Source organism: Zingiber officinale, chromosome 6B (genome assembly GCF_018446385.1).
Source record: "Zingiber officinale cultivar Zhangliang chromosome 6B, Zo_v1.1, whole genome shotgun sequence".
NCBI lineage: Eukaryota > Viridiplantae > Streptophyta > Magnoliopsida > Zingiberales > Zingiberaceae > Zingiber > Zingiber officinale.
Window position 1 is genome coordinate 26,212,455 of NC_055996.1, and position 12,040 is coordinate 26,224,494.

General features: G+C 35.3%; 1 long non-coding RNA gene across 1 annotated transcript; it reads right to left on the reverse strand.

The window, feature by feature from the left end:
- Window positions 1-4,094: 4,094 nt before the first annotated feature.
- Window positions 4,095-6,913, reverse strand: LOC121992277. The gene is made up of 2 exons (XR_006114833.1): window positions 6,668-6,913; window positions 4,095-4,343 (listed from the first exon to the last, which is right to left on the reverse strand). It is a non-coding gene; the product is annotated as an uncharacterized LOC121992277 (long non-coding RNA).
- Between the last annotated feature and the right edge of the window lie 5,127 nt (window positions 6,914-12,040).

Consider the following 12,040-nt stretch of genomic DNA (forward strand, 5'->3'; position numbering starts at 1 on the left):
TAGTCACTCGGTAGACTTCTCATCTTTCCCTTGCTAGCCATCTAGTCAACTTTGACCTGACTAGACTTCATTAAACATATTGTTAAAACATTAAAACCTTGGAGTCGATTGCACCAATAGTTACAACCTAACGACTTGATTCTAGTTGTCTGTTTACCATGGATCAATCAACTGGTCTTCATAGGCTAAGCGAACAAAAACATTCTATTTGCTCCCAGTTGACAGGTCCAGTTGTAACTTTACTAGTCGATTGGTAACCCTAGAACCATAAACTCTGGAATTCCATTCCATGTTTACTAGTTCTCAACCACCAGTTGACTGAGATATATACCAGTTGACTGATAAACTATAACTTAGGGTTTATCCCTTAATAAAATCACTCATGTACTCATCCTCGTCGGCACAACCTTAATCTTGTTTTTTAGCTTCATCCATCAGCCTTGCATCCCTTAGATGATTCCCCATCCTTCACGCCTTGCCTTCGAAAGCTTCCTTCAACCTTGTTCTTATTGTCAGTTCTTCCTTTACCATCTTCCTTCCTTTCTAGCCTCCGCCATCAGCCTTGTATCCCTTGGATGCTTCCCCATCCTTCACGCCTTGCCTTCAAAAGCTTCTTTAGCCTTGTCCTTATTGTCGGATCTTCCTTTGCCAAGTTACACTTGGACTTACATGACCAAGCCTCAAGCTTGGACTTACACCACCAAGACTCTCATGTTTGGACTTCACTTTTTCCAAGATCACACTTTGACTTTCCTTTACACTTATCATCTACACACTTAATAGTGCATATCAAATACAGATGCAAATCCTAACTTAAACACTTTGCCCAAATATCAAAACATAAGGGTACACCGATTGCTCCAACAATCTCCTCCTTTTTGATATTTAACAACCATTTAAGTTAGGGAAATAATATAGTAGCAATACATATATAAATAAATATGTAATATACTCATGCATATGTAATGAAGCCTAATCCTTGGCTCCCCCTTCAACTAAACTCCCCCTTGTTCTAGAATTTCTTGTAAAGATATTTAGGTTTTCCACTTGAATATAAACTTCTCCCCTTTGTCATACATCAAAAGACTCCAACAATATCCCAATTATTGGACTCTTATACCTCTAATGACCATAATCATCATGTATCAATCCCCCATATAATTACATACATGTATATCATCCTTTTGGTCATTTTCTATTATTAAAAATAGTTTCAGATTGTCTCAGTTAACTTCAATAGTCCCCAGTCGATTGCCATTATAGAATCAATCTCACAGAACTATTCTGCGTTTAATGAACAGTGTTACCAGTTGACTGGTTTCTGATAGTAGTCGATTAACACCAAAATTTCAGCCTAAACCTATTTTTGAACCTAATTTCAGAAATATACCAAAAATTTCCTAAACCTCTAAAAGTTCTCAAATTTTTTATAGAAGTCTATTTTACCATTTTCTACTTGGGAAAAATAGAATTAAAAATTAATTCATCACAGATTTAAAGATAGACATAAAACCCAAAACTATCTAAATTGTTCAATTGAATCTTAACCTGAAGTCCTAGTTTGGCTTCCTCTTGATGTATCTGTCAATACTAAACTATAATGCAACTCTAGCATTAGTTTATATGACATCTATACATCTAAAACTAATTTTAATGCAATATAAATCCTATTTCATACTTTCATGCATGAATCTCATTCCAATTATGCCAACCAACTAGGTTAGAGATTCAAGTCCATCCCTAAACCCTTTGACACATTTTATGACCCATCTAGAATCCCAAGCAAGGTCCACTTAAGATCCATTGACCATGAGTCCTAAATTAACTCTTTGAGCTATATGCCTAAAGCTTTTAACCGTATCCACCTTCCTAAGTGACTCATCTATTATGGATAGACCACTATGATGCACCTCGAATGATAATTGACCTAACCACTTTACTCTCTTAACCTTAGACACCTTGTCTTTGGTTAATTTCTCCTTATCCTTGGATGATTTATCCTTGGATTTCTTATCCTCGAATAACTTCTCCTTACCATAGTTATATGCAACCCTTGCATACAGCTTTTCCTTGGCTTTGGTTGACTTTGCTATTGCATTTCTGCTAAAGTGCTCCATGGGTTATTCCCTTTACCCTTGTTTGATGAAGATCGATATCTTAAACTGAATCTATCATCATTAGGTCTTTAACTACCTAATACTAAACCCAACTTTTAGATCCAACATTGAATCTTTCTAGGGTTTTTTTCTAAATCCTCAAGCCTTGACTTTCTAATTCTAGGTTTCTAATCCTAAAATTAACCTGCCCATCATGAACATTCCTAGACTTACCCTTCCTAGGCATGCGTCTCCCCTTCGTGGGATTAATGCTTAGATTTTCCATCACCTTTCTCTCCTTAGGCAAGGAGGGTTATTTTTTGTTAGGCCTAACATTTGAATTTGATTTTCTAGGGTTATCAACCATGTTAATCCTATTCCTATCGTTATATCTAAAATCATAATTATGCATGGGCAAATAAATAATATTATTTCTAATATGAATGGAGCAATTTAAATTTGAATTAAATTTCAAATTAGAATTTACGTTCCCCTTTACCTTTGGACCTCCCTCTTGACACGAGCATTCGCATGACTTGTTTCTCCTCCATTGCTTCAATTGCTCCATCTTCATGAGCTCTCCCCTCCTTGAGAATTTTGTGTGGTAATGCCCCCTTTCACCACACTTAAAGAATATGATGTGCCACTTCTTCTTGGCTCCATTCATACAACTCACATTAGTTTCTAAATAAATCTTATTGAGTTTAGGGTTTACCTCCTTTACTTTTTTGAGCGAATGACACCTACTCTTGTAGTGTCCCATTTTAGTACACTCAAAGCACTTGATGTGGTTCTTCCTGTTCTTCTCGGTAGAGGTAGTTGAGAGTTGTGCTTCCAAAACTTCTTCTTCACTTGTCTTGGACTCTTCTTCCTCCCTTGAAGATGTGGACGATTCCACTTCTTTCCTCGAAGATGTGTCTAAAACATCAAAGGAGATAGAGGATATGGAGACAGTTCCTTATGCTTCGGCTGTAGGAAGCCTAATGTATGTAATGCTATGTACGAGACCGAATATCTGTTTTGCCGTGGGCATGGTTAGCAGATATCAAAGTAATTCAGGACAGGGATATTGAACTGCCGTAAAGTATATATTAAAGTACCTGAGAAGGACTAGAGATTATATGCTGGTTTACCATGTAGATGATTTGCTCCCTGTGGGTTACACAGATTCTGACTTCCAATCAGATAGGGACACTAGTAAGTCGACCTCGGGGTATGTGTTTACTTTGGGAGGTGGAGCCATAGCATGGAGGAGTGTTAAGCAAAAATGTATTTCGGACTCTACCATAAAAGTTGAATATGTGGTAACCTCTGAGGCAGCGAAAGAAGTTGTATGGCTCAGAAACTTCTTGATGGACTTAGATGTGATTCCTGTTTTGCCTAAAATTATCATAATTTATTGTGATAATAGTGGTGTAGTAGCAAACTCGAAGGAACCACGAGACCATAAGGCAAGTAAACCCATTGAGCGTAAGTACCACCTAATACGAGACATTGTAAAACGAGGAGAAGTTGTTGTCGCAAAGATTGCATTAGCAGATAACGTGGATCCTTTCACTTAGACCCTTCATGCAAAAGTTTTTGATGGGCATGTTGAGGGGTTGAGAATCAGATGTATTGCAGCATAATCTTTTAGTATAAGTGGGAGATTGTTAGGATGTATACTAAAAGTCTAGTTTTTTATATGAACATTTATTTTGAAATGAGAATCACATTGGTCAAATGTCTGTATTTAGTAAAATACAATTGTCCATTTAATTTATATTGTAGATGACATGATGTGTGATGTCACACAGAAGATAATGTTATCAGTTCCTTATAAATTATAAATAGTAACTCATAACCAAGATGAATTGGGACAAACCATTGGAATGATTGTAGTGTAATTTGGTACTACTTTATCTTGACTATAAATTTACTACAACATCCCTAGATTTCCCTCAATGTTATATATATATATATATATATATATATATATATAAAAGCAAACCAAGGACATTCCTCTAAACTTTACTGTAATATAACCAGAATAGAAATCCATCATAAAGAACCATCATACCCAACATAACTGGTATCATCTCAAACAAAATGTAACAAAAAGAACGAGGATACACCAATACAACTTCTCATACAATAAAAAGCTTAGCACTACATAAGCGCTCGAACAGTGTGTCGTGCATCCATCTCGCCTCCTCATCTACTCTGTCCGCATGCCTTCCATCATAACCTGGGTGACGTCTTCCTCACCTGTAACATAGGCATCATGAGTCTACGAACCCAACAAATACAATCCAATATGAATAACATGACATCTATAAGGTAGCAGGAACGATAACTAATAGACATGGAATATAAGCTCAAATACAACATAAAGAAGAGAAATACGATATGTAAAGGCGCCAGTTTAGCTAATAAGGGTAGATATGTCACAATGTGGTAACCACTATTTGAGCTATTCAATCAGCCCCATGACCCTAGGGGCGTCCCTCCTAGAGAACATGCAGTTATATAGCCGAAGCTAACATAAATAGATTACAATATCAGTCATAACTTACAATATCAACCATAAATTTACAGTATCCGTTAGGTTTGGAAGGGCCCTCCCTGGAGCTCATCCCTGGGCACTCATCCCGTACTATTACCACATTTACTCATACTCATCCAATTAGCTACATAGGGAAACATAACCTCTCCACAATATACTTATTTCAATAGCTTATTTCATTCATTCTATATACATGACAATTCATAAGAACCTTTCTTTATCCCAAAATCATGTATAAACATAAGAATACTAAATAAGAACCTAACTCAAGCATAATGAAATAGAGGATGGAACACCCGAACTACGACTAGCATGCAAAAACCTGAATCATGTAACATGAATCAATACCCCCAAGACCAGATCACCACTCCCAATCCCTCCTGACATTCAAAGAATTCACGAAAAGAAAGAGAATGAATCAAAATTCAAAGCGTCTCCATCAAATCTGTTAAAAACAGAGGAATACCAAAACAAATCCCATTCAGCACAAAACTACTCTTCACAAGAACAAAACCACCGTAGGAACATGAACCACATTGACCCCAAGTTGCACAATTCGATTTCGCAAAATCCACAATAGTTCATGAACTACCAAAACCACACGCGGAAGGATATCATTGGATTCAAGCTACAAGAAATTTTTTTGAATCTGTCAAGGAGTCCGGAAAGCGTCATGAAGGTAAGGAAATTTCATCGGAAAACTACCTACAATCCCTCAACCTGTTGGAAACAGAAATAACATCCAACCACCTTATAAGAAAAAGGCAACATCATCTTTTCTAAGCTCAATCCAGCAACAATCCATAAGCAAAAGGAGAGGGCAAAAGCATCTTCTACTAATTCGATTCAAAACCTACAGAAAAGCTACAATAGTTAGAGGAAAACCGAACCAATCCCATACAAAGTCCCAAACACATCGGTAAAACATAAGAATAAACTCGAAATCGATCCAACATCCACTAAATCGATTTAGAAGAGAAAGGAATTCAAAACCTTCACAAGAAAAACCAGTACATCTCAAACCGAATCAATATCTCGCTATCAGTTCCAAGAGAGACCAATCAAAATCCCAAACCAACGCAAAAGAACAATACCAATCTGAAACTAGCTCCATTCATTTCTTAACCATGCTCATCTTTAAGAAGTAAGGGAAAGAACTTCAACATTAAACGACCAAATGCAGAAGAACCAATATCCATTCCAAATCCCTCCTATATACCCATTCTATCTCAAGGAAGGTACATGCACAACGTCATTAGACCATAATATGTCCAGCATTTCAAAACCCACTAGGAGCAATAAGAACGTCATCATACATAGCTTAATTAACAAGGGAGTTGTCTCAAACTTCAAAGGCAATAAGGATAAACACAACGCCATAATTTAAAATCTAATCTATCAACAAAACTGGTCCAGAAATTTCGGAAGCACTAAAGAGACACAAGAACCTCATCGATCACAACTTAGTTTACCCAACAATCCATTGAGAATTTCAGAGACTATAAGGAGTAAAACATCATCAAGGGTCACATTCACCAGGAGCCGGAACACAAAACAGAATTAGAATGCACTATAATTTTTGTGCCTAGAAATCCCAAAACATCACCAAGTAAACAACAATTTAACCCAAACCGTGACACCTCAACCAAATTCTCACCGTCTTAATACGTCCCAAGAGAAAACAGAACCATTACTAGGCAAGGTCACCACAAACAAAGGTCACCTTAACATTCAGAAATTCGCTAGGGAGAATCGCGAAGAAACAAAACCGTTTAACCCACTCCCCATTTCATTCCATTAATCAACATTGTTACCAAGAGACAAAGATATCACCGAAGAACTAAAACCATTCATTGAATTAGGAGTAGAAACCAAACAAGATCACATTCAATCACCATCTCACGGGAATCCCGAAAGAAACATCAAAAGTCGAAGTAAGAACTTCCTGAAGAATGAGCCGCAACCTATTTCATCAATCGGACACCTTAGTCAAGCATAACAATCCACCTAAATGCCTATCCCTTACCTCACAGGTCTCATGTCACCATAGTAGAATGTACTTGCCTATCCCTTGGCTCGCTGTTCCGTGCCGTCGATGAGATGGTTGAAGGCCTCCCCGTGACTATGATGCCCTAAGAGGAATCTCCCATGCGATGGCGCTCGATCGTCCCGAGGCTGATGGCGATCCGATTCGGTAGAGGGAAGAGGGAAGAGGGAAGGGGAAGTCGGCGAGAGTTTTGGTTGGGCGGTGGAGAAGAGAGGGGAAAAGGAGTTGGCCATCGGGAATAGGGGTTTAGGCTTATATACATACCTTGGGCAAATAAATCTCAACCTTAGGTTAATTGAATCTATTAATTCCTACTTGATTGATATCTGAAACAAACTCCCTCAAAATTTAATAGATTTATCTCCATCAGCATTTCGTATGAGCCTTGTTTAATTTCTAAAAATTCTTGAAAACCCCTTTAAAAATTCTATAAAATTATTTCTTAATAAACCGTAATTATTTTATATTTTATTATATTATTATTATCACCATCAAAAATATTCAAATTACTTAATTTAATCATTCAATGCTAGTAGGACCTTACAATTACACTAATACACTATGTGTATATTGAGCAGGATCATTTGAGGTTGTTCTTTTTATACTGACTGCATAAAAGAACAGGACCTCTGTTATTATGGAAGTGTGTGCTCTAAATCCCGATATAATAATAAGCACATATACTTAAGGGGGTGTATTAAAACTAGACTTTTAATTACTTTTAATGACTCTTCTAAAATTTAAAAGTCTAAAGGTATTGAAATTAGACTTTTATAAACTTTTTACAAATTTAGTGGTATTCAAAATAGATTTTCAAAAAATTATAAAAAATCATGTGGTATTCAAACTTGGCTTTTAAAGACTCCATAAAAGTTTAAAGGTATCCAAAATTACAATAGATTTCCAAGGATTTTTAGAAAATTCTTTAGTATATATTTAAATGCCTTAGGTATTACCATAAAAAGTAAAAAATTGTCTTCCATTTTACCTAGAGATTTTGACAGATTTTAATCGCACTAAACTCTCTCAAGACATCTCGGGCTGTCTCCTCTCATGATAAAAAAAACCTCCTCTCACGATCAAAATATTCTCCTTCAAAGGTATGATTGTTACTGTTTCGATTGTTCGTCTACAATTTTTCCCTTATTTCATAACGATTGGTACTGTTTCAATTGTTCGTCTATATATCTATAATTTTTCCCATCCCGATTGGTACCATAAACCTATATATCTGTCTACCGTCTCCAACACAATCTCTAATGATTAGTATATACTTTTTTCAACTCTATGGGTCAACGTAAGTAAATATTGAATTATTATACGAATAGTGGAGCAAAATTTTTTGTTTGATTTCATTTTTTAATGGGTGTTTGATTTTATTTTTTCTTTTACAAAGCACAATTTGTATATGGAAAATTAATAGTAGAATTTATTATATCTCTAACGATTACTATTATATGAATAGTGGAGCATAATTTTTTATTTGATTTCATTTTTTAGTGGGTGTTTGATTTTATTTTTTCTTTTACAAAGCACAATTTGTATATGGAAAATTAATAGTAGAATTTATTATATCTCTAACGATTACTATTATATGAATAGTGGAGCATAATTTTTTATTTGATTTCACTTTTTAGTGGGTGTTTGATTTTATTTTTATTTTATGGAGCACAATTTGTGCATAGAAAATTAATCGTAGAAACTTCGTGTAAAATATTTTTCTTTTGTGGTTCATAGGTGGTTATTTTTGCATCATTCTAACTCAAAATCGACTTTGAAATGTTGCTGGTTTTGGATTTATATAATTTGGGAAAAATGGAGCAGCTACTCTATGTTCTGTAATTTCCAATATTCATTCTAGCAAAGAACAAAGGATCAAAGAAAATATCAATTATTTATCAATTTTTATACATGATGGCTTGCTTTTATAAACATGTGCAAATATATAACTGAGAATGTATGAACTTTGAGGCATTAGGGAGAGCATATAAATAACATAGTATTTTATTTTCATTGAAGGAGTCAATGAAAATCTCATATAATTTAATAGTGAAATTAATAAATTAAGAAGCATTTGATTGTTGAATTTTTTTTTCTGTTTAATTGGTTGCATAAGCCAAACTTTTATTATAAAACAGCAAAGAATATTGTTATATATGTGCTCATCCACCATTTTTCTATCTTATGCATGCTAAAGAAGTGCTATCAATGGGAGATTCACAAGCAAAATATAATATATGGACTGCGGAGGAGAGCAATGAATTATTAAGACTTATGGTTGATGCTGCAATGCGAGGATGGCGTGATAGGAATGGTGTGTTGAACAAAAGAACAGTGGAAATAAAAATACTTCCCACTCTTAATGCAAAACTTGGGTGTGAAAAGACTTTTGCACAGTATCAAAGCCGTTTGAAGTGGTTCAAACAACGATATAAAAGTCTTGCAAAAAAAAGTCAATAAGAGTCTATGAAATTTTGTTTATAAAAGTCTGTGGAATTCTATTAAAGTCAATAGAAATCTATCAACTTTATAAAAATCTATTATTTTAAAAACTCATTAAAAGTCATTAGAAGTCTAGAATGAATACACCCTCCTTAGTATTTATTTCTTTAATTAATCAATGGGTGAGATTTAATTAGTTGGATCAATAGGCCCGATAAGTTGGGAAATAATATTATTTATATGGTGTGTTGTTATTATAGAAGGAAACTGTGTCCTAGTAATCTAGGTTTATGATGTCCCCTTGAGGAGCTCATAAGGATTGTCATGTAAACCCTGCAGGTGGACCTAGTCTGGCATGACAATGAAGTTGAGTGGTACTACTCTTGGAGTTAGATGTTAATTAAGTGAGTGTCAGTAACTCATTTAATTAATGGACATTCGATATCTTACACATAGGGAGATTAATGCACTCATAATAAGAAGAAGCCCATAATGTAATATGAGATTAGTGCGGTAGTTCAATAATAACTCTTTAGTGATATGAGTTATTATTGATGAACTTGATTTGGGTGTTCAGGTCGAACACAGGAAGCTCAAGCTCATCGGGAGACCAAAACCAATTCCTCCTCTCGGTCTCTGTTGTAGCCTCTATAAAGCCTTGTATCCACAAAGTCCACTTCTTACCTAAGTAATAGACCGGACACATCCTTGCTTGGTGCAAGGGGGCCGACCAAGCATTAGCTTGGAGTCCAAGAGGTGGCCGGCCAAGCTTGGTGCCCAAGCAAGGGGTCGGCCACATAGGATTAAAAGGAGAGATTTTATTTTTTGTTAAAATCTTTCCTTTTATAGCCATCCATATGGTTTTAAAAGAGAGTTTTAAATTTTAAAATCTTTCCTTTTATAGCTATCTACAAAGGTTTAAAAGAGAGATTTTAATTTTGTTAAAATTTTACCTTTTTTGTAGTTATCTATAATGTTTAAAAAGAGAGATTTTAATTTTAACAAAACTTTCCTTTTTTGTAACCATGATTTAAAAGAGAAGTTTTAATTTTAATCTTTCCTTTTGTGTAACCTTGTACATTGTTTAAAAGAGAGAGATTAATTTTAAAACTTTCCTTTTGTAGCCATCACAATACGAAATTTAAAAGAGAGAGATTTTAATTATTATTAAAATTTTCTTTTTTGCCATAACCAAGGATTATAAAAGAGAGGTAGAGGGTGCCTTAAAAATAAACACACATATCTCTACAATTTCTCTCATCTCTTTTCCTTGGTGGTCGACCTCTCTCCCTTTCCTCTTCCTAAGGTCGGCGACACCTTTTTTCTTCTCTCCCTTTCTTATTTCTAAGGCTGGCACCCATCTCTTCTTGGTGGCCAAAACTTGAAAGAAAAGAAGGAGCACTTGGTGGCCGGTTGCTTGAGAGGAAGAAGAAGAGAAGAAAGTTTCCTATTTTGGCATTCCTTGGTGGCCGAAATTTCTTGGAGGAGAAGAAGTTGTTCGGGTGGATTTCATCTTGGTAGATCGTCGCCCACATGACGTCCAAGAGGAGGAGAGGAATACAGCAGAAGATCAAGAGGTATTTGTTTACAAAGAACGGTATAACTAGTTCTTAATTCCGCAGCGAAACTAGTTTTTCTATGGATCCTGAAATACCAACACAAGAGGCTAGCGATTTTTGTGTTTCAATTTAGTGTTTTGATCTTGTGCTTCTGTTGATGTCTCTGTAGTTAAACCTAGGGTTATTGTAAGAAGTTTAAATATCCAATTTCTTTGAAAGGCTTTGTTTAGGAAGTGGTGGATGATCCCATACCCAAGAAGGCCGAGTGTCTCGCCATGTTTAACCTGGAAGCTAATCCTTGAAACATATATTTAATCAACTTCTATAACATGGGATGAACTTGGTTTAATAATGTTAAGTATCATTTGCAATCCAAGTTTTAACTACTGAAGAACACATGAGTTGAACTTGAAGTAAAAATGTTAAGTTCCGTTTCCAATTCAAGTTTAACTCATGAGGAACACATAGATTGTTAGGAAAGGTCTGTGCTTGTACAAATTTTTATATAGGGGGAGCAAAACGGAATTCCAAGTAGCGACCAACACTAGAGTGTAGAGAACACACTCCTAGGAACCTAAAACCGATTGGTGCTCCTTGAGTGTTTTAGGTATTCATTAGGGATAACTTTCCTTGATACCTTCCTAATGAACTTCGTATGCTTCTTAGAAGCCTTGGTCATATGTGACTCCTCTAGGTCAACTCTAGGGATGACTTCCCTTGTGACCATCCTAGTGATTTTTTTAGGCTTCTTAAAAGCCTTAGTCACATTTGTCTCCTCAAGGTTGACTCTAGGGATGACCTCCCTTGTAGCCTTGACTTAACCCCTATATCTAGGATTAATTGCATAACTATATGGAACTCTATGATAAAAAGGGACATTCTTCTTGGCTTTTGGCTTGTATCCCAAACATCTATGGCCATTGGATGACTCTTATTTTCCTAAACCTAGGTTTTGTTTCTTGGACCCTTTTTCTTCATTTGCCAATTTTCTAAGGGTCGTCTCTAATTTATTAAGTCTTGACCTTAAGACTTGATATTCTCTCCTTAAGTCCTCAAATTTTAATTTTTCCTTAAATCCTTAGATATTTCCATTTTTAGGAAAATATTTAAAATCCTTAGACTTTTTTTCCTAGTTTGTTATCTATCTTCCTATCCTTAGGAGAGGTAGTTTTAGCATGATATACTACATATTTTTCTTTAACCCTATTATGTTTTCTATTTTCATGATAAATAGTATTAAAATGATATACATTATTTCTAGCATGTTTTTTTATCATGACTCAAAGGAATTACTTCAATAAATGATACCTTGACTTTGCTCTTGAGAGCTCCCCCTTGAGTTGAGCTTCCT